The 20,706-nt window shown below is 39.9% G+C and overlaps 1 protein-coding gene across 1 annotated transcript in view; it reads right to left on the bottom strand.

Annotated features, from left to right (window-relative positions):
- Positions 1-20,694, bottom strand: part of sema6b (sema domain, transmembrane domain (TM), and cytoplasmic domain, (semaphorin) 6B) — a 74,586-nt gene extending 53,892 nt beyond the window's left edge. Inside the window, exon 1 of the mRNA XM_018096601.2 lies at positions 20,626-20,694. The gene's annotated coding sequence lies outside the window, so the exon portion shown is untranslated. The remainder of the gene's footprint in view (positions 1-20,625) is intronic.
- Between the last annotated feature and the right edge of the window lie 12 nt (positions 20,695-20,706).

The following is a 20,706-nucleotide window of genomic DNA, read 5'->3' as shown; positions in this document are numbered from 1 at the left end:
TTAACCTGGCCGATTGGCGAGTCGACCGATATCAGCAGCCTCCTGCAATATTAGTCGACTCGCCAACTTGCCATACACGCACCGAATATCGTACGAAACGGGGTTTCATACGATATTATCGGTGCGTGTATGGCCAGCTTTAGTCAGTGCTGTCCAATGTAGTAGGCCAATTGTCTCATACAGTATGTTGGAGGGCTGGACTCAGTGGTCATGCCACTGATATGATCAGATGCGCATTCCATCTCTCTGCTCCAAGAATACTCATTAGAGGGCATGTCAACACCAAAAATAATTTTTTTTGCCTAATAAAACAAAACATAATTCCAAGCAACTTTCCAATGTGAATTTATTAAGTTTTAGTGCTTTAAAGTTGCAAAAGTTGCTTACAATTATGTTTTCTTCTATTGAGCAAAAAAATATACATTGGGTCGACTTGTCCTTTAAGCTAGACTGTTTGCTGAGATATCAATTCTATTAACACATTTTCTTATTATTTGAGTCAGCGACTATGACAAGAGGCAGCAAATATAAGAAAATTCAACTCAAGGCAAACTGCCTGGGACCCATTCCCCATGGCCTACGATGTCCTGCAACATCAAAATGGCAGATCGTGCCAACTTTTCCCCTACCTCAACACCACGCTCTGACCGGGGGTCAGATGTAGTGGATTTGGACCCGGAAGCTCCAACACAATACGCACGAAACTGTACTAATCGGTAGGTTAAAAGGCCTGCTACAAAACAAACTCAACTTGGTGGCTGCAAAAATCATGTATCATGTAACTCAAGAACTGCGCTGTCTAGGCCAATGCACAGCAGCAATCGAGGACAAGGTTGATGGCCTAATCCATAAGACCTCATCAAAAGACTCCTAAATCAATTAAAACTACAACTTACTGAACTACAAGACTGTTTAGAAGACTGCGAAAATTGGTCGCGGCAAAACAATATTAGAATCGGTGGACTGCCCAACTCTATACAAAACTTGCAAGAGGAAATACCACAACTATTAAAGGCTCTGGTCCCAGACTTACCTGTATTCCAGCTACTAGAGTTGATAGGGCCCCACCAAAGGATATCATTGCCCACCTGCACTATTATTAGGGATGCATCAAACCCACTTTTTTGGGTTCTGCCGAACCCCCCGAACCCTCCCTGATGGATTCTGCCGAATACTGAACCGAATCCGAATCCTAATTAGCATATGCTAATTAGGATCGGGGTGGGTTAAAAGTTTGTGCGCGCTGCAAAAAAAAAAACATTTTCCCCCTAAATTTTAACCCTTTCAGAATGCTAATTACCATATGCTAATTTATGCTAATTATGATTTGGATTCGGTTCGGCCGGGACCATGGATTCGGCCGAAACCAAATCCATCAAAAAAAGGATGGATTCGGGCCGAATCCGGGATTTGGTGCATCCCTAACTATTTTACAGCTAAAGAAGCCATAATGAGCGCTTCTTAGGCAGCTCCGCTACTAAAGGCTGCAGTTCCTCCATCTTTGCTGATCTTGCTACTTTAGCCATACAAAAATGGAGGCTTATGAAACCAGTACTCTCCATCTTACCTTTTCACCGGATCCACTACAGATGGGGATACCCATTCAAGGTAATATTCATGCACCTGAACTGCCAACCCTCAGCAGTTACCCTCCACCTTCTAACTCAATTAAAGCTTCATCATCCTGCCACAGCTACCTCATATTACACCACAGGGGAGCCCGAGCGAGAGATCTATCTCACCAACATGCTATAAAAGTCCAAAATGCAGACTAACATGAATATCTAAAGTTGGTGCCTCACCTTTCCATACCAGGATTGAGTCCTCCGGGGGATTATCCCCCCTCCAACCGAGGTCAACACAGTGAGACCCCTACAAAATATGCAAATGATTAATGTTTTGTTGATAATCTGATTAACATTGGCAGCTATATACAGTCCAAATGACCACTAACAATCACACTTCATGTACTTTCTTTACTATCCTGGAGGAGTAGAGTAGAGGTCCCCTCATATTAGCTAGCGATTTCAGTGAAGTAGCCAACCCAAATGTAGATAGGCAATCAAACAATCCTCCCATGTACGCAAGGAAGAGTAAACATTACTTCCTACTAAAGAACAACATCCTTTCAAAAAAGATTACACGTTTTCCTACCCACCATATAATTCTCATTCTAGAATAGACATGTTCCCCATAAGTAAGCAAATTTCTCTCAATAATTGGCCCTGGTCAGACCATTCCTTAATCACCTTAACTTTTTCCAATTTAGCATGCAAACCAGTAAGCTACAGATGGCGACTGGATGACTCTCTCTTATCAAACCCACAATACAAGAAAAAAATAAAAGCAGAAATAGACACTTAGGGGCTGATTTACTAACCCACGAACGGGTCGAAATGAGTCAGATTGCGTTTTTTTCGTAAAGATCGGTATTTCGCGATTTTTTCGTATTTTTTGCGATTTTTTCGGCGTCTTTACGAATTTTTCGTTACCAATACGATTTTTGCGTAAAAACGCAAGTTTTTCGTAGCCATTACGAAAGTTGCGTAAAATCTTGCGATTTTTCGTAGCGTTAAAACTTGCGCAAAAAGTTGCGCTTTTTTCGTAGCGTTAAAACTTACGCGAAACTTCGCACCTTTTAAGTTTTAACGCTACGAAAAAGGCGCAACTTTTCGCGTAAGTTTTACCGCTACGGAAAAATCGCAAGATTTTACGCAACTTTCGTAAAGGCTACGAAAAACTCGCGTTTTTACGCAAAAATCGTATTGGTAACGAAAAATTCGTAAAGACGCCGAAAAAATCGCAAAACATACGAAAAAGTCGCAAAATGTTCGTTTTCAAGTTGGAACTTTTCAAATTCGGGTCGGATTCGTGGGTTAGTAAATCAGCCCCTTACTGTCACAGTTCCTCCGATGGCACACAAAGCTTATATCTGGGGAATACTTGTACAAAAAAAGCTAATGTTAAAAAAACAGAACCAAAGCTATAAAGCATCAATTAACAAACCTTAAGAATTCGAAGACCGTCTTAAGAACTGCCCTAATGATACCATTCTAAAGCGCGAAATTGAGAAATAAAACAGAACTCAATTTACTACTAGCAGAAAAAGAAATAATAAAACTACAATGGACAAAGCAAAATACTACAGCTAATAAAGCTGACCCTTTTATTCAAATAAAAAGAAAAGATGGATCTCTGACAGCAAATCCCTTACGCATTGTCCAAGAATTTGCATCTTATTACCAACTATTTAAAAAATGCCCAAATCCTAGCCCTTGTTCCCTAGAAAAGTTCTTGGGACAATTGAATCTACCTATACTCTATCTAGCTACCTACTCTTTCCTAACATTGGTAGGGGACCAGACAGGGGTGCCCATTGATGCCCTGCTGTTTGCTCTAGCCATCAAGCCTTTAGCCCAAGCCCTAAGATTTAATGATAAGATCTCTGGCATAACAGTAGGAGATTCAGAATATAAATGTACTTTGTATGCTGATTAAATATTTATAACCTAGTCCAATCCCATAACTTCTCTCATGTATTTGTATGAGACTCTCTCAAACTTCACCAAGTTTTCAGGTCTAGAGATAAATTCTTCCAAATCGGAAATTCTCAATGTAAATATTCCACAACATCTTAAAAAATTACTTGACTTTAAGTGGCAAATTAAGACTAAAATATCTTGGCATGGATCTCTAAGCCAACTATGCATCATTAGCCTCTGATAACTACATTAAAGTAGGCCAATAAGTTTTATATGGTGAAGTCATGGGGTAAACTTAAATTATCTTGGTTGGGGAAAGTTACAGAATTAAAAATGTCAGCCCTTCCCCTATTATTGTACTTATTTTGCACTTTCCCAACCTTTTCCTCCAAAGGATTTATAGAAAAGTTACAGAAAGTGTTCACTAAATTTGTGTGTAGGAGAGCCTGAATAAATTTCAAGACAGCTTGCCACAATCGTCACAAAGTGGGACTGCGTATTCCCAACCTGAGATGCTAATATGTTGCAGCCAAAATTACCCATTTAATACCTTGGCATTTAACCCATGATAAACCATTCAGGCTCTTATAGAGCAGGAAAAGCACACTTCACCTTTGATTTGATTAATCAACCTGGCTGGATATCTTGAAGGATTCAGTGTCCTGCTCTTTAAATGTACTGATACAAGAGACATCTCAAAAGATTCTACATCAATGGTACTTTGTTCCCAACAAAATCTCCAGCTGGTACCCATTTGCTTTCCCACTTTGCTTTTGAGTATGCAACCAACAAGGCTCAAATCTGGTGGGACTGTCCAATTAAAGCTCACTTCTGGATAAAGAATGTACACCTTAATTACTGCAGTTACAGGTCTCTTGCTCTGTAGGAACTCTTCTGAGGCTCTGCTGAATTAAAATATATAAGGAGGCAACAAACATCTGAGAAAACTAATCACACACATTTTCTCTGCAGCAAAACAAACTATAGCTAAAGCCTGGAAAATACCTTACTAATAACATTAGTAAAGTCCAGACTAGACAATTTGCTAATCATGGAAAGACTTACAAGCATCTCTATGGGACATTACAAAAAATCTGGACTCCTGGATGATCCGAATATCTCTCCAAATCCATATTGCTGATCATATCCACCCTTCACAGACATTTCTGGATTTAGATGACCCTCCCATAGGCCCATGAGCAATGCATTTACAAAAACCTTTTTAACCCACATTCTACCATCTTTTTGTTCTATTTCTTCTTTTCTCTCTTTTTCTTTCTTCTTTTTGTCCTAACTTCTACTTAATGTTTAATGTTTATGATTAATACATTTCATAATTGTCATGCACCATGGGAACCCCCAGTAGGTGCACATCTGTAACCTATTTAACTAAATGCAAAATAAAAATAATTAAAAAAAAACCAAAAAACCTTTGGAGGGCCATATCCAACCCATGGGCCTCAAAGCAAAGGCTGGAGTGGGTGTCTAACATATAGCCAGAACTCAACTTCCTCCTTTGCAGCTCTCTAACCTCTTAAGGTGGGCATACACAGGCAGATTTCAACTGCTAATTCGGGTCTTTAACACCAACTTGGCTTCTTATCTGCCTGTGTATGGTGCCCTCCGACAGGCCTCCCTGACCAATATCTGTCAAAAATTGGGCAGATTGGGTAGGCACAACTGGAACCAAACAGAAAAGAAAATTCAAAAACAGACAGCTGAAGGATCACCTCAGTGGACAAGCTCAAAAACAACAGGCAGCTGGATGACTGGCCGAGGAATAATATAGACAAGAATACATGCAGATAAAAACATAAACTATGTAAAAAATAATTTCAGAAAATAGAAGCAAAATGGCAAATGTAATTATACATGTCTACTGGAATGTAACTGCATGTACTTGATACCCCAAAATAAAAGTTGAATTGAAAAAAAAAAAAAAAAGAATACAGGCAGATGAGCTGGTAGGTTTTAAAAACAGGCACAGCTTACAGATCTGCAGAGGCCACAGCAAGACAGGTAGGCACAGGCAAACAGACTAAGCTGGTGGCAACAAGCCCCCAAGCACAGACTTGACCAAGGGACCATCATTTTTCACAATGTGAGTAACCCCCATCGCATTAAAGGAATACTGTCATGGGAAAACATGTTTTTTTAAAAAAAAAAAAAAAAACAGTTAATAGAGCTTCTCCAACAGAATACTGCATTGAAATTTTTCAAAAAACACAGATTTTTTTAATATTTAATTTTGACATTTCACATGTTGCTAGCTATATTCTTCATTTTTCAGGGTGCCACAGCCATGTGACCTGTGCTCTGATAAACTTCAGTCACACTTTACTGCTGTGCTGCAAGTTGGAGTGATACCCCCTCCCAGCAGATGATCAGCAGAACAATGGGAAAATAACAAGATAACAGTTTCCAGTAGGTATCAGAATAGCAAAATTATTGGCACCCTTTCAAAATTGTGGATAAATAAGATTGTTTCAAACATGTGATGCTCCTTTAAACTCACCTGTGGCAAGTAACAGCTGTGGGCAATATAAAAATCACACCTAAAAGCAGAAAGAAAGGAGAGAAATTCACTTTGTCTTTGCATTATGTGTCTGTGTGTGCCACACTAAGCATGGACAACAGAAAGAGGAGAAGAGAACTGTCTGAGGACTTGAGAACCAAAATTGTGGAAAAATATCAACAATCTCAAGGTTACAAGTCCATCTCCAAAGATCTAGATTTGCCTTTGTCCACAGTGCGCAACATTATCAAGAAGTTTGCAACCCATGGCACTGTAGCTAATCTTCCTGGGCGTGGACGGAAGAGAAACATTGATGAAAGGTTGCAACGCAGGATAGTCCGGATGGTGGATAAGCAGCCCCAAACAAGTTCCAAAGAAATTCAAGCTGTCCTGCAGGCTCAGGGACCATCAGTGTCAGCGCAAACTATTCATCGAAATTTATATGAAATTAAATGCTATGGCAGGAGACCCAGGAGGACCCCACTGCTGACACAGAGACATAAAAAAGCAAGACTACAGTTTGCCAAAATGTACTTGAGTAAGCCACAATCCTTCTGGGAAAACGTCTTGTGGACAGATGAGACCAAGATAGAGCTTTTTGGTAAAGCACATCATTCTATTGTTTACCGAAAATGGAATGAGGCCTACAAAGAAAAGAACACAGTACCTACAGTGAAATATGGTGGAGGTTCAATGATGTTTTGGGGTTATTTTGCTGCCTCTGGCACTGGGTGCCTTGAATGTGTGCAAGGCATCATGAAATCTGAGGATTACCAAAGGATTTTGGGTCGCACTGTAGAACCCAGTGTCAGAAAGCTGGGTTTGCGTCCGAGATCTTGGGCCTTCCAGCAGGACAATGACCCCAAACATACATCAAAAAGCACCCAGAAATGGATGGCAACAAAGCGCTGGAGAGTTCTGAAGTGGCCAGCAATGAGGCCAGATCTAAATCCCATTGAAAATCTGTGGAGAGATCTTAAAATTGCTGTTGGGAAAAGTCACCCTTCCAATAAGAGTGACCTGGAGCAATTTGCAAAGGAAGAGTGGTCCAAAATTCCTGGTGAGAGGTGTAAGAAGCTTATTGATGGTTATAGGAAGCAACTGATTTCAGTTATTTTTTCCAAAGGGTGTGCAACCAAATATTAAGTTAAGGGTGCCAATAATTTTGTCCAGCCCATTTTTGGAGTTTTGTGTGACATTATGTCCAATTCGCTTTTTTTCCTCCCTTTTTTGTTCTGTTCCAATACACACAAAGGGAATAAACATGTGTATAGCAAAACGTGTTAATGCAATACTTTTCTGTGAGAAATACTTGATTTTCTGGAAAAATTTCTGGGGTGCCAACAATTTTGGCCATGACTGTATATATTTAATAGTGTAGCTGAAAGTATGTCTCTTTTGCAACTTCATAAGTTCATAAGAGTAACAGTGGGGAAAAAATACAGGAAATCAAATTACCTTTCTCATTTAAACCCCGTTAATAAATTGCTCTTTACTTTGAACCAGATCTTTGTTTTGATTACAAAGTGGTAGGTGGGAGGATGGGTAGATGTCATTCTGGGCCCCAGGCCACCCTGAGGCTAAAGGTCCCCATACACGGGCCGGTCCGCTCGCTTGGCGATGTTGCCAAGCGAGCGGATCTTCTCCCAATATCCCCACCTAGGCGATATTGGGAGAATCCAGGATAATTCGATCGTTTGCCCGATCGAGATCTGGACAGTTTCAGGCCAGATATCGGTCGGGCAGGCCCGTCGGTAGTCCCCATACACAGGCCGATTAGCTGCCGAATAGGTCTAAGAGACTGATATTGGCAGCTAGAATCTGCCCGTGTATGGGGACCTTTATACAGAGAGCATAATTGTGATTTCTGCACTAGAAGAGCCTAATTTCTGGTTTAACAACTAAAATGTTACCAGGTATGGCTTTTTTCTGCCCCTGGTAATGTGAAGGGTGCTGCCACCTGAGGTAAGATTCTCACTTTGCCTTATGTTAGCAGAGCACCTAAGGGTGGGGAAGGAGTAACAATAAAGAACAAAAATCGATTAGTATATTATAATGAATAAAAAAAAAGAATATATTTTCAATACAAGCTCAGTTTATCTTAGTTTGAATATAAGTCTATATTACCCTTTTATAGAGGACAGACCATAATGTCTAATATTAACATCTGTGCCATAACATTAGCTTAAAAGTACACTGAGCAGATCATCCACTTTCCTCAGCCAGTGTTTTGTACAGTGTGTTTTGTACAGTGGATTCACTTTCCTCCTGCTGTATACAAAATGTAGGCTGAGGATCCACTCAGTGTGCCTCTGCCCTGCTTTTTAATTGCAGTCACTCCTCTCAAATGTGATTATATAGATTTATTTATAGATGTATTCAAAAAAACTCTACTTGGTCAGAATTTTATATATTGATATTTATCTAGTATTCTCAACTAGACAAGTTGGAGTGTTTTAATATGTATTATAAGGGCTCCCTCTTGTGACAAATATAAATACTGATATTTTTAGAACTACTGAACCTAGTGTATTTATTTTTTATATATGTATATATATGTATTTATTTTTTAGTGTTTTATTTTTAAAAAAATACAAAGCTCACAAAAAATAAGCTATACAGAAAACAAAGGCATTATGAAGAAACTGCAACATAACTTAAATGTCATTTGCTGAAAAGAATAATTGACTCATACAACTAGTTACAATTAATTCTGCATGACATAAAAAGTAAAAATCAGTAAACACTTCAAGATGAAAAATTCTTAATACAGTTATTCAAAATGTGAAGATTTCTTAGGCACCCAAACCTATCATGAGGCCACTCCCTTAAGTTATACTGACTTTGCATTAAATACGTAACATTGGTCAACTCTATTGAAACCATAAGAATTCAGGGACACTAACAGTGGGCACATTCCGTCCTGTAAAAGTCTGCATGTGCATGTGCCAATTAGGTGGAGGAGGTACCCTTCCTTTCTCCCAGCCCTGCCCCTGGAGTTTGCACCAAGTATCCGGAGTTGTGCTTTTAAAAAAATTGGATATTTTCCAATATAGGCACCTGTGCACAGTCCCCTAAAGCTGCTGCCTTAGGCATGGGCCATTGGGAACCTATGCACACTACTCCATTGAAAGAAGAGCTAACTCCCAATGGCTCATGAATTATAACAATTGTATTTAGTGTTAATTGACATCATTGAAAAAGCACAATGTTTCATGTGTGTGGGTTTACCCCACCTTTTCCCAGTGCTAATGTGTTAACAATGACTTATATCATTCCAAAAAACATGATAGTCCCTAAATCTTGTAGAAAAATAAACAAAAAAATACTAATAAATAAAATAAATGAGACTTTGAAACACCTGACTGCAATATGGAATGATTGCTTTACATGCTGAAATTTTCCTTGCCATCTGTGAATTAAAACTACAAAATAGTTAATTACACAAAAACTTTACAGAGTGTATTTGTTCATTAGTCCTTTATGGTGCTGCTGTTTCAAGATATAATCCAAAACATTTCCCTCTGTAACAGCTACAGGTCTGCTTCTCATCACCGTTCTCAATTTGTTTATACCCCCTCACATACCCACATATCGCAAACTGCAAGAGCATATACCCAGTATACATTGCATAAGTGCAGAGAAGAAACTGTTCTTCTGGTCTTCTTGATCACTCAGCATTATACCCAGCTGTTTACTTTGCCATATCTTGTTTGACAAAGGTCCCACATTCCCTTCTCTTTTTTTTTTGCTTAATCTTATCTCTTTCCCTGGTATAAATGCACAAAGGATCGAGATGTTCAACCTGATGTATCTGTGCATTCCTCCTAGTTCACACTACCATGTGTGTAGTCTTCTGACTCCTACCTAGACTAAAGGTAAATTTATTATAAACTAAAATTAATGATAAATCTGATCCCAATTCCTAACAATGCACTAACCAATGTATAGTACTTAGGTCAGGGGTTTTAAAGCACAAATTTGTGTTCTAACCCATACCTTGGGTGTACACTCAGGAGAGCACAGCTGTCCACATTAGTCTAGACTTTAATGTAAAAAAAAACTAGGCTAATTCAATCAGTTACATTTATTTATTGTATTTAATAATGACAACAATAATTACATTAACAATAATAATAATTTGAACAATTAGCTTCTCAAACATGGGGGTACCAGGGAGAAAAACATTTAGGACTCTGGGTGGTGGGCCCTTGGTGTCCCAGTTCAACACTGGTCAAAAGTCACAGGGCACATGTAGCAAAAAGTATAAGGGATGAAATATATAGCTATAATCCCTCCCATAAAATAACCTAATAATTAGGTATATATTTCCTGTGTTGACTAAGGGAAGGAGGTCTCTGAGGAAGTATGCTTACACAAAATGCCCAAATACATTGGGCCAGATTCAATTAGAGGAGGAAGACCTACTGTATCTCCTAATTCAATTTCATATCTTCTCATAGAGCCAGATGCAATTCGATAGAGTTCAAAAACTCTATCGAAGTCTATTGGAAAAAATGGACCCGAATTAGGGCCCTGACACACAAAAAGATTGCCGGTGACTAATCTCATCCAAATTGGTATTTTTTTCTAACTTCTAGAACTTTTCGTAATGTTCACAATAATTTTGTTAAAATTCCACAACTTTTTCGTTAACTTCAGAAAGGTTTTTGAGCCATTTCCGAACGTTCGGATCCAAAAATTTTGTGATTTTGAGAACGCAACCATGATATTTTCGTTCAACCGATAAAAGAATTTTTGAACATCAGAAATTGTTCGTGGTTACTCTGAATTTTTTGCATATTGTAATTTCAACCACAAAAAAGTTGTGGTTTAAAAACCTAACGCAAAGATATGCCATCTAAAACCTAAAATCAAAAACCCATCAAGTCAACGGCAGATGTCCCTTTTACAACTGGAAGATCTTTCTTTGCTGTGTGGGTTTTTTTTTTTGATGCTGGCATTTGCACCACAATACAAAAAATTAGCAGTTTTTGTGAGACAATTTGAAAACTATAAAACAACGACAATCTAGTGTTAATGAATGCTGCCCCCCTAGGTTTATAATGTTCCTCCAAGTGAGGATAAACAGAGGTCAGATCATGTGTAATCAGCACTTGCACAAAGATTGTCCTCTGCATGCAGGGCTATATCTTTGTCAGGTGCTGTTCTACGTCATCAATGCATATTCAGTACAGTTTTCATACTGTGCATGGCCTAATTCCCAAAGAGGTATCCCTTCCCCCACCACTAGATTTAACCTTAAGAGGGAGGTTTACTAATCCACGAACGATCCAAAGACGTCCGAATGCGTTTTTTTCGCAATGATCGGTATATTTGTGACTTTTTTGCGCCGTCGCGAAAAAATCGGATTGGTTTTTCCGCCGTTTACAATCGCTCCATAAGAAAAAATCGCGACAGCAACGAAATAGTCGCGCAAAATACGATAAAGTCGTGGTTATGGCAGGTTATGGCCTGGAAAAACAGTTCAGAAGATGTTCATAGTGCATACCTCCCAAATGTCCTGATTTTCGAGGGACAGTTTCAATTTTAACAGCTCAGCCCGGGGAGCAATAGTTGTGCTGGACTACAGCTACTACTGGACTACAGCTACTACTGTTGCCCCAGACACAACTTGTTACAACAGATTTACTTGTAAATATGATTTTGATTCTATTGCATACCTAGCTGTGCAGATATATAAGGGGGAAGGTAAACTACATACATCGATTTATACAAAACCATCTGATAGGAATACTATCTTACATTACACCAGTCATCATCCCAAACATCTGCTTAACTCTCTACCCAAGTCTCAAATGCTGAGAGTCGTGAGAATTGAAAGTGACCTTGACAGAAGGGGAGAGATTTAAAAATTGATGGGCCATAAATTCATGGAAAGAGGTTATTAAATTGAACTTATTGAAAGCACTATAGAATGGGCTCAGAGTCTATGTCGTGAGGAGATATTAAATGGCGGGGGAAGCCAAACATATCGCCAAAGGAAACATGATATGTATTACATAAGTCAATATAGCCCCTTATGTACCAAAAAGTGTTTGGATTACTGGCAATAGTTGTGACAGACAATACTCTGCCTTGTAGCAAATTACCAAAACTAAAGTTTGGATACAAAAAAGGTAGAAACCTTCAGCAATATATACAGTAAGTCTCAGTAATCCAGTGGATAAATACACAAGGACACCAATTTTGAACTTTCTTTGAAATTGGGAGTATTTATATGCACTGGTTGTGTAATGTGTAACACTTTGATATTAGGCATGCATTTTTTCATCTGCGAATGGGCACAAAACATGACATTAAGCGAATGATCTCCAGACTGCCAAGGCCAAATGACACTACTCAGTCCTCATTCCTAGACCTTTCCTCTGCTTTTGATACTGTCGACCATTCTGTCCTTTTGCAAATTCTCTGGGTATCCAGGATCATGCTGCATCCTGGTTCTCTTACTATCTCTCTAAACGCTCCTACTCTGTTGCTCTTGCTAACAAATCCTCTACCCCGGTTCAGCTTAGTGTGGGAGTGCCTCAGTTATGTAAGTTATGTAGTTATGTAACAATTTTGTAAACTTTTAAGAGGATAATTTGTAACATTTGGTAAGAAGTTGATTCACAATGGGCTATAATATAAATAATATAGTGACATCTAGTGGTTGAAATGGATGTTGGAGTCCTTGTAGAAAATAAACTTGGCTGTAGCAAGCAATGCCAGGCAGCAGCTGCAAGGGCAAACAAGGTTTTGAGCTGTATTAAAAGGGGTATAGATTCAAGGGAGGAGGGTGTTATTCTTCGCCTTTAAGGAGCGCTGGTAAGGCCCCATCTAGAATATGTTGTTCAGTTTTGGTCTCCAGTGCTTAAACAGGACATTATTGAATTAGAGAGGGTCCAGAGAAGGGCAACTAAACTGGTAAAAGGTATGGAAAGTCTCAGTTATGAAGAAAGACTGGCCAAGTTGGGTCTGTTTACACTGGAGAAGAGGCACTTAAGAGGTGACATGATAACTATGTATAAATATATAAGGGGATCATATAATAACCTCTCTAATGCTTTATTTACCAGTAGGTCCTTCCAACAGACACAAGGGCACCCACTCCGTTTAGAAGAAGGAAGGTTCCATTTAAATATTCGTGAAGTTATGGAATTCCCTCCCCGAATCAGTTGTGCTGGCTGATACATTATATAGCTTTAAGAAGGAGTTGGATGGCTTCTTAGCAAGTGAGGGAATTCAGGGTTATGGAAGATAGCTTTCAGTACAAAAGAGGTAATACAGGGTTATGGGAGATAGCTCTTAGTACAAGTTGATCCAGGGACTGGTCCGATTGCCATCTTGGAATCAGGAAGGAATTTTTTTTTCCCCTCTGCAGCAAATTAGAGAGGCTTCAGATGGGTTTTTTTGCCTTCCTCTGGATCAACTAGAAGTTAGGCAGGTTATATATAGGCATTATGGTTGAACGTGATGGACCTACATCTTTTTTCAACCTAACTTACTATGTTACTATGTATGATAGTGATGCACTGCTCTGTGGCGTCATTTCAGAGCCATTTTCTGCACATATGTACTTATTTAAACATTTGGGGGCACATTTATCAAAGTATGATTGCTTCTGAATACAAAAAATTCTTATTTTTCCAAAGTTTTCATACTGTGCGTATTTTTTGTGGTTTTTTTTGTTAATTTGCGCAACTTTTCCACACTTTGCAACAAATTTTATGCGACAAAATCGTATTTATCGCAACAAGTACGAAAGTTTCGGATTCATTAAAGCTTCGGTATCGTGACTTTCCTTTGGCCAGGTTGGAGCTGCAGAGTGCCATTGAGTCCATTGGAAGGCTTTCAAAAACATGCACAGAAGGATCAAGGTCAGAAATGTTTTGGGATTCAAGCTCGTACTTTGATGAATCTGCCCCTTGGTAGTCACTGTGTATTATCCTTGAAAACGGTCCCCCAGTGGGACCGAAACGTTGGAATTTGCAGCACTATGGTGGAATAAAAACAATCATTATTCACAAAAAAATGGAGTGCTGGTCCTTTTTCTTCTATAATTAGCAATTGACTGTGCACCCAAAGTTGGTCATTGGCACAGAGTAGCGCAGTTGCATACCTGGCCGACATGTTCCCTGCAAGTGAACAGTCTTCGGGTCTCTCCGCCGACACGGAGGGTGTCGGCAAAGACACTTGTGCATGCGCAGTTGGTGGTAGCAAGAATCTGCTTAAACTGTGCATGCGCAAGCAGGGTCTGTGTTGGCGGCGAGACCTGAAGCCTGTTCACTTACGAGGAAGATGACGGCCAGGTTTGTAGCTGTGCTACTCTGCTATTTTTGCTTGGGGTTAGCGACAGGGACAGTTTTAGAAGTTACAAACTATGCAATAAAGGAGAAGTGAGGGGGGTCAAGGCAGTGCTAGTTAAGGGGGCTTTTATAGCCCGGGGATATAGTTCTCCTTAAAGGAGCTTATTAGAGTTGATAGATAGTCAAACCTGAGGCCTAGAGGGTCTATTGGAGAGACAACCCTCACTTATAGTTTGCATTTCCAAGTCAAAACCAAAAACTAAGTACTTGCAGGTGGTTTGCACCTGCCTCCTCAGCTACAGCCATTTTTACCTGGGGGTAATTAGTATGGAAAGAATCCAGTACTACCAATGGATTGATAATAAGCCCAGCTGACTAAACTCATATCAAAAAGACAGTATTAATTCAATTTAACCTCATATGTTATGCTTGTGGCACTCTGCTAGCGTTACAGATATCTCTATAATATATATTACATATTTCAAAATACAACTGTCCTGCATTTCCCTGACTGGAATCAACCTAGTTTGCTGTGATATTTACATGTGCCATGCTAAATAGATTTGGCGTTAATGTAGGCATTAACAAACATGTAGGTTATAAATAAACCATATTTCATGTTAATTAGGGTGCAAATGCATTCTCACATAACATAACACAGACAGGTAAAGAGCAGAAAGATCAGTAAGTTCTGGCATAATTTACCAGTTACTTTTAATGGCACTGTGTTTTTAAAAATGAACTAGCAAAAGCAGTGCCTGTTAGACATTCATAGATGTGTATGGGACATTTGTATGCCATTTTAAGAATTAAGGGCCACCTCATGGGGTCATAGTATTCACAGTGCACACAAACAAGCCAAGGCACACATACATGGACAAATCAGCCAATTAATGGACATTAATGCCTTTTGCTTCCACACTACTTCCTGTTAAAGCTGAATAATTTCTGGTCATGTGAGGAAGCACATGTAACATAATATAACTATCTGTTGGTTAAGTATTAATTCTGGGGGTATAAGTTTTCCTTTAATGACAGGCACAGCGTGTGCCACAAGCATTTCATGACAGGCACTGTGTGCTTTTTGGCAATTCTGCGTATATTGTGCATGAACCACTTTTGCATACACACAAAATCTCAATAGTAGTATATACTAGTAAATGTTTGGGCAATGGTATAGATGACAGTGGTGGCTTAAAATTCTCTCTGTGCGTTATGTGGGTTATGATGTTGCTGTGCATGCATGCTGCTATTTTGCAAATCTGAATTGACTCCCCAGTCTATTGCAATGATGATGCATCTCTGTCCATAAAGGTTTAAATGCCACAATATTGTTTATGCCAGTGCTGTCCAACTGATGGCCTGTTTCCCCTTTGTGTGGCCCACTACCTGTCTGACTGCTGTGGCTGATTAACTCTGTATAAACTTTAAATGGTATCAGTATTGAGATTAACTGCCCCCCTGCATTGTTAACACTTCACATTCAGGCTGCAAACCCCTGCATTGTTTATACATGTATTCCCCCAATTTATTCAAACCTTTAAGCGCCTGCATTGTTCACACCTCAGGCTCAGACTTTAAGCATCCACATTGTTCACCTGTTTAAACCCCAGACAGACTGTAGGTGTAGTCCCAGCATGGTGTACTGCCTGCCCTATGCTTCTTGTGGGTATGGCACACACAGGCAGCATAGGAAAGACAGAGTATGGTGCACACACAGGCAGCATAGAGCAGGCAGAGTATGGCACACACAGGCAGCATAGGGCAAGCAGAGTTGGCACACACAGGCAGCATAGGGCAGGCAGAGTATGGCACACACAGGTAGCACAGGGCAGGTAGAGTTCTGCCTGTGTGTGCCATACTCTGCCTGCCCTATGCTGCCTGTGTGTGCCATAATCTGCCTGCCAAATGCTGCTTGAGGGAAATGAAGTCCATAAAGTTCAACCCATCCAAGTAAACCCAGCACACACAAGCTATACTTACCAATCTATACACTCACATACATAAACTATATATACAGCCACTAATACTAACTGTAGATATTATGTTTTCACCCCTTGAGTCAATGCTCTTTTTTATACAAGACAAAACTTTATTTGCTTTAGTAGCCACAGAATGACACTGCCTTGAATTAGACAACTTGTTATCTACAAAATCCCCTAGATCCTTCTACATTAAGGATCAATACATCAAGCATCAATTTGATCATTAATATTCTGTGAGGTACACTATCATTTGATAGTATCATTTGATAGCTTTAGCAAAGTCCAAGTAGATGACATCAATTGCCATTCCAGCATCAAGGTTCCTGCTCACCTCCTTGTAAAATGTGACTAAATTAGTCTGGCAAGATCTGTTACGCATAAAACCATGCTGGCACAAATTTATAGTATTGTGAACTGCAATGTATTCAAGTACCCTATCCCTTATTACCCCTTCCAAAATCTTTCCTACTACTGACGTCAGACTAACAGGCCTATAGTTTTCAGGCTGAGAACGGGATCCCTTTTTAAATAACGGCACCACATTAGCAATTTGCCAGTCTCTCGGCACCATGCCAGACCTCAACGAATCCTGAAAAATTAAGTGAAGAGGCTTGGCAATCACAGCACTCAGCTCATTTAATACCCTGGGATGAATCCCATCCGATCCTGAACCTTTGTTTAACTTTACATGTTCAAGTCTCTTTTGAATTACCTCCTGAGTGACCCATGCTTCAATAGCAAAATTGCTAGAACTGGGCGTATTAAAAGGGAAGCCTTCATTAGCTGGCTCCTCAGATGTATAGACAGATGAAAAATAAGAGTTCAAAATTTCTGCTTTTTCCCCGTTCTCATCAACCAACTTACCCCCCTTGTGATAATAAGGTTCCCATCCCTTCTTGCTTAATTTTTTTACTATTCACATAATTAAAAAATAATTTTGGATTCTTTTTACTCCTAGCTGCATTATCCCTTTCCATCTCTATTTTAGCTTGCCTGATAGCTTTTTTGCATGCTTTATTTGCTTCCTTGTACCTGATGAAACTTTCTGCTGTCCCAGCTAACTTGAATGCTTTAAAAGCACGTTTTTTCTTACCAACCTCGACACTAACACTTTTATTCAGCCATAAAGGTTTTGCTTTGCGATGCCTCTCCTTGCTTACAAGGGGAATATACTGTTGTGTATACCTGCAAAGCAATGTTTTAAAGATGTTCCATTTTCCTTCTGTGTCTAACCCTATGAAAAGCCTTTCCCAGTTGACACATTGCAGAGATGCCCTTATACTGGCAAAGTCTGCACGTCTAAAATAAAGCGTTTTAGTTAAAGGACAATGACAGGTTAATATCAATTAAAAGTAAGTCTAAAGGCATTCTTTTTAAGTACTTACTGCATATCTAAATTCCCAGATCCCTGCTTGCTTCTCTGAGATATGGTGCTGGCAGCCTACAGCAGTGTGAAGACTACAGTGACATCACTGAAATCTCTCTGTACTTCCTGTAGGCTGCCAGCGGCAGCCTTCCTATTCTCTGAGCATGTGTGTAACTTGATCCTATCTGCTGTTCTGAGCTACACATGCCCACCATCCAATCAGAAGCGGATCTGGCAGAGGGGAGGGGGGAGGGAATGAAACAAATGTGCAGTATGAAGCAAGGAGGGAAAGGAAGGGAGAATACCTTTTTAGAGATGGCTGCCTGTTCTAGAAAATGTGAAGTAAGTGTGACTGAGTAAATATTTGATTAGGTGAGCCAAAAGTGTGGCGTTTTTTACTAAACAATAGGAGGACTATTGGGCAGTATGCTTTTCAAATTTTGACTTGCATTCTCCTTTAATCCCCTATAGAGCAGTCTCTGCAGCATTAACACAAAGGAGACCATGTTGTGATCACTGTTCCCCAAATGCTCACCCACACAAATGTTAGAGATGAGTTCATTATTATTAGATCACCAGGTCCAAAATACAGTCATTCCTAGTAGGTTCTTGAACCAATTGAAATAAAAAGCTGTCATTTAGCATATTTACAAACCTACTAGCTTTTTCTGACTTAGCCACCCCATTACTCCAGTCAATGTCCGGATAATTAAAATCCCCCATAATAACAACTTGACCCAGTTGTGAAGCCTCCTCCATTTGCAACAGTAGCTGGGTCTCATCCTCCTCATCTATATGGGGCGGTTTATAGCATACACCAATGATCATTTTCTTTGTGACCTCCTGCCCTACTGAAATTTCTACCCAAAGAGATACAACGTTTTCATTGGTAATGTCTTTACTACATGGCTTTAAATCTGACTTTACATAAAGACAAACCCCTCCACCCTTTTTAATCTCTCTGTCCCTCCTAAAAAGTGTATAACCATTTAAACTCACGGCCCAGTCGCATTTTTCATCCCACCAGGTCTCAGTTGTACCAATTAAATCATAATTTTCAATACATGCAATAGCCTGCAGCTCCCCTAATTTACCCAACAAGCTTTGCGCATTAGCCAGCATGCAGCGGAGATTACTTCTCCCTCTGTTTACACTAGCTAACTGAGAGTTAGAGCTAAGGTGAAAATTACTCTGTTTCCCTTGTAACAATGGAAGCTCCTTATCTGCTAAATGATATGCCCCCCTCACTCCTCCCCCACAACCCTTTGCTAGTCCCACTGCCCCGTCTACACTAGCTTTCCCATAAAACTCTAGCTCACCCACCCCCCCATGTCTAGTTTAAACACTCCTCCAGCCTCTTAACCATTCTCTCCCCTAGCCTAGCAGACCCCCTTCCATTGAGGTGCAATCTGTCACGGCTATATAGATTGTACCCCAAAGAAAATCAGCTCAGTGCTCTAGGAACCCAAACCCTTCCTTCCTACACCAAGACTTTAGCCATGCATTTAGCTCCCTAAGCTCCCGCTGTCTCCCTAAACTTGCACGTGGCACCGGCAAAATTTCCGAAAAAACTACATTGGAGGACCTTTCCTTAATCTTAGAGCCTAGATCCCTGAACTCACTCTCTAATGTCCTCCACCTACCGTTCATTTTGTTGTTAGTACCGATATGTACCAAGACAGCCGGGTCATGCCCAGCCCCTCCCAATAATTTGTCAACCCGATCAACCACATGCCGAACTCTGGCACCAGGAAGACAGCAGTTGGAAATAGTCATTATATGGTCCCTAATGTGTGAGCTGGGGGTTGCTGTGCTATCCACAGAAAAGGAGGAACAGGCATATGGATTTAAGGGTATGTCTTATTTTGACTTAATGTAATTCTTTCACGTTTGAATGAAAAGTGATATCCTGAGCACCAACCATTTGGATTTTTGATGCACTACCATTAATGGGGGTATGGTCTTAAAAGTTCTTGTGATAACATGGTGTGGTTTAAAGTGGGTGTGGTTTTAAAGAAAGGGGCTTCCATTAACGGCTCTCCACCATGCCTTTTCTACTTTCTTCTAGCTTCAATGGCTGTCCCCGTGGCTACACAGCAGCTTCATTTATATAAACTACAGTAGTGTTTCAGAGGCAAACACACCAGTTGAACCAGTGCAGGGCAACCATACATTATATTATTGCTTGTTTGTTTTTTGGTGTTCTTTTAAATCTACTTAGAAATTATTTAATCATTAAATAAACCCAAAAGGATCGTTTTACCTGTAATATGAATTCATTATAGTTAGGATCAAGTACAAGGCACTGTTTTATTATTACAGAGGAAAAATAAAATAATTTTTAAAAATTAGGAGTTATTTGATTAAAATTTAGTCTATGGTAGGTAACCTTCCTGTAATTTGGAGGTTTTTGGATAACAGATCCCATACCTGTATAACTCTTTCTTTTTCTGAAGCCCCTTGTGATGCCAGAATGATGCTATGGAGACTATCTGCTACGGTTTGTTTCATTCCTGTTTGTAAAAAACGTGGCACAGGGTATTTTAGAAACAGGAAGACGCTGGCCTGTGTGAGCATTTGTGAAAAGTATACCTATTAATAAGGATTTAACAATAAATACAAATTACTGTCATAGTGACTTGTAAATATCAGCAGATAAATACATAATGAGGGGTGCGGGAAAGCATACTCAAACACGCTCTTCTGGGGTAATAGATCTCAATCTCACTGGTATGGGCAACCTATAGAACCTCTATATTGTAATACTGGAAATCCACCAGTAGTAGCCCAGACCCCTCGTTGTCATGGTGACGGGGAGTGTTCCACATGAGCAGATCTCTTGTCCAGCCACTCAGCGTTGAAAGTAACAGGGCGGGTTGTACCGATGGTCCTGGTTCTCTACACTGCATGCTAATGATAGAGAATTCCTCGAAACTGGAGCTGAGGCAGATTTATCATAGTCTCTAACCTTGGTCAGCCTCTTCATACCTCCTCCTAAAACTCAGAGCGACTTGCGGTCCGATTACGTCACCTCGTGCGCAGGCGTATT

This window comes from Xenopus tropicalis, chromosome 1, assembly GCF_000004195.4.
Source record: "Xenopus tropicalis strain Nigerian chromosome 1, UCB_Xtro_10.0, whole genome shotgun sequence".
In the NCBI taxonomy this organism is placed as follows: domain Eukaryota; kingdom Metazoa; phylum Chordata; class Amphibia; order Anura; family Pipidae; genus Xenopus; species Xenopus tropicalis.
This window is presented reverse-complemented; position numbering and strand designations above follow the sequence as displayed.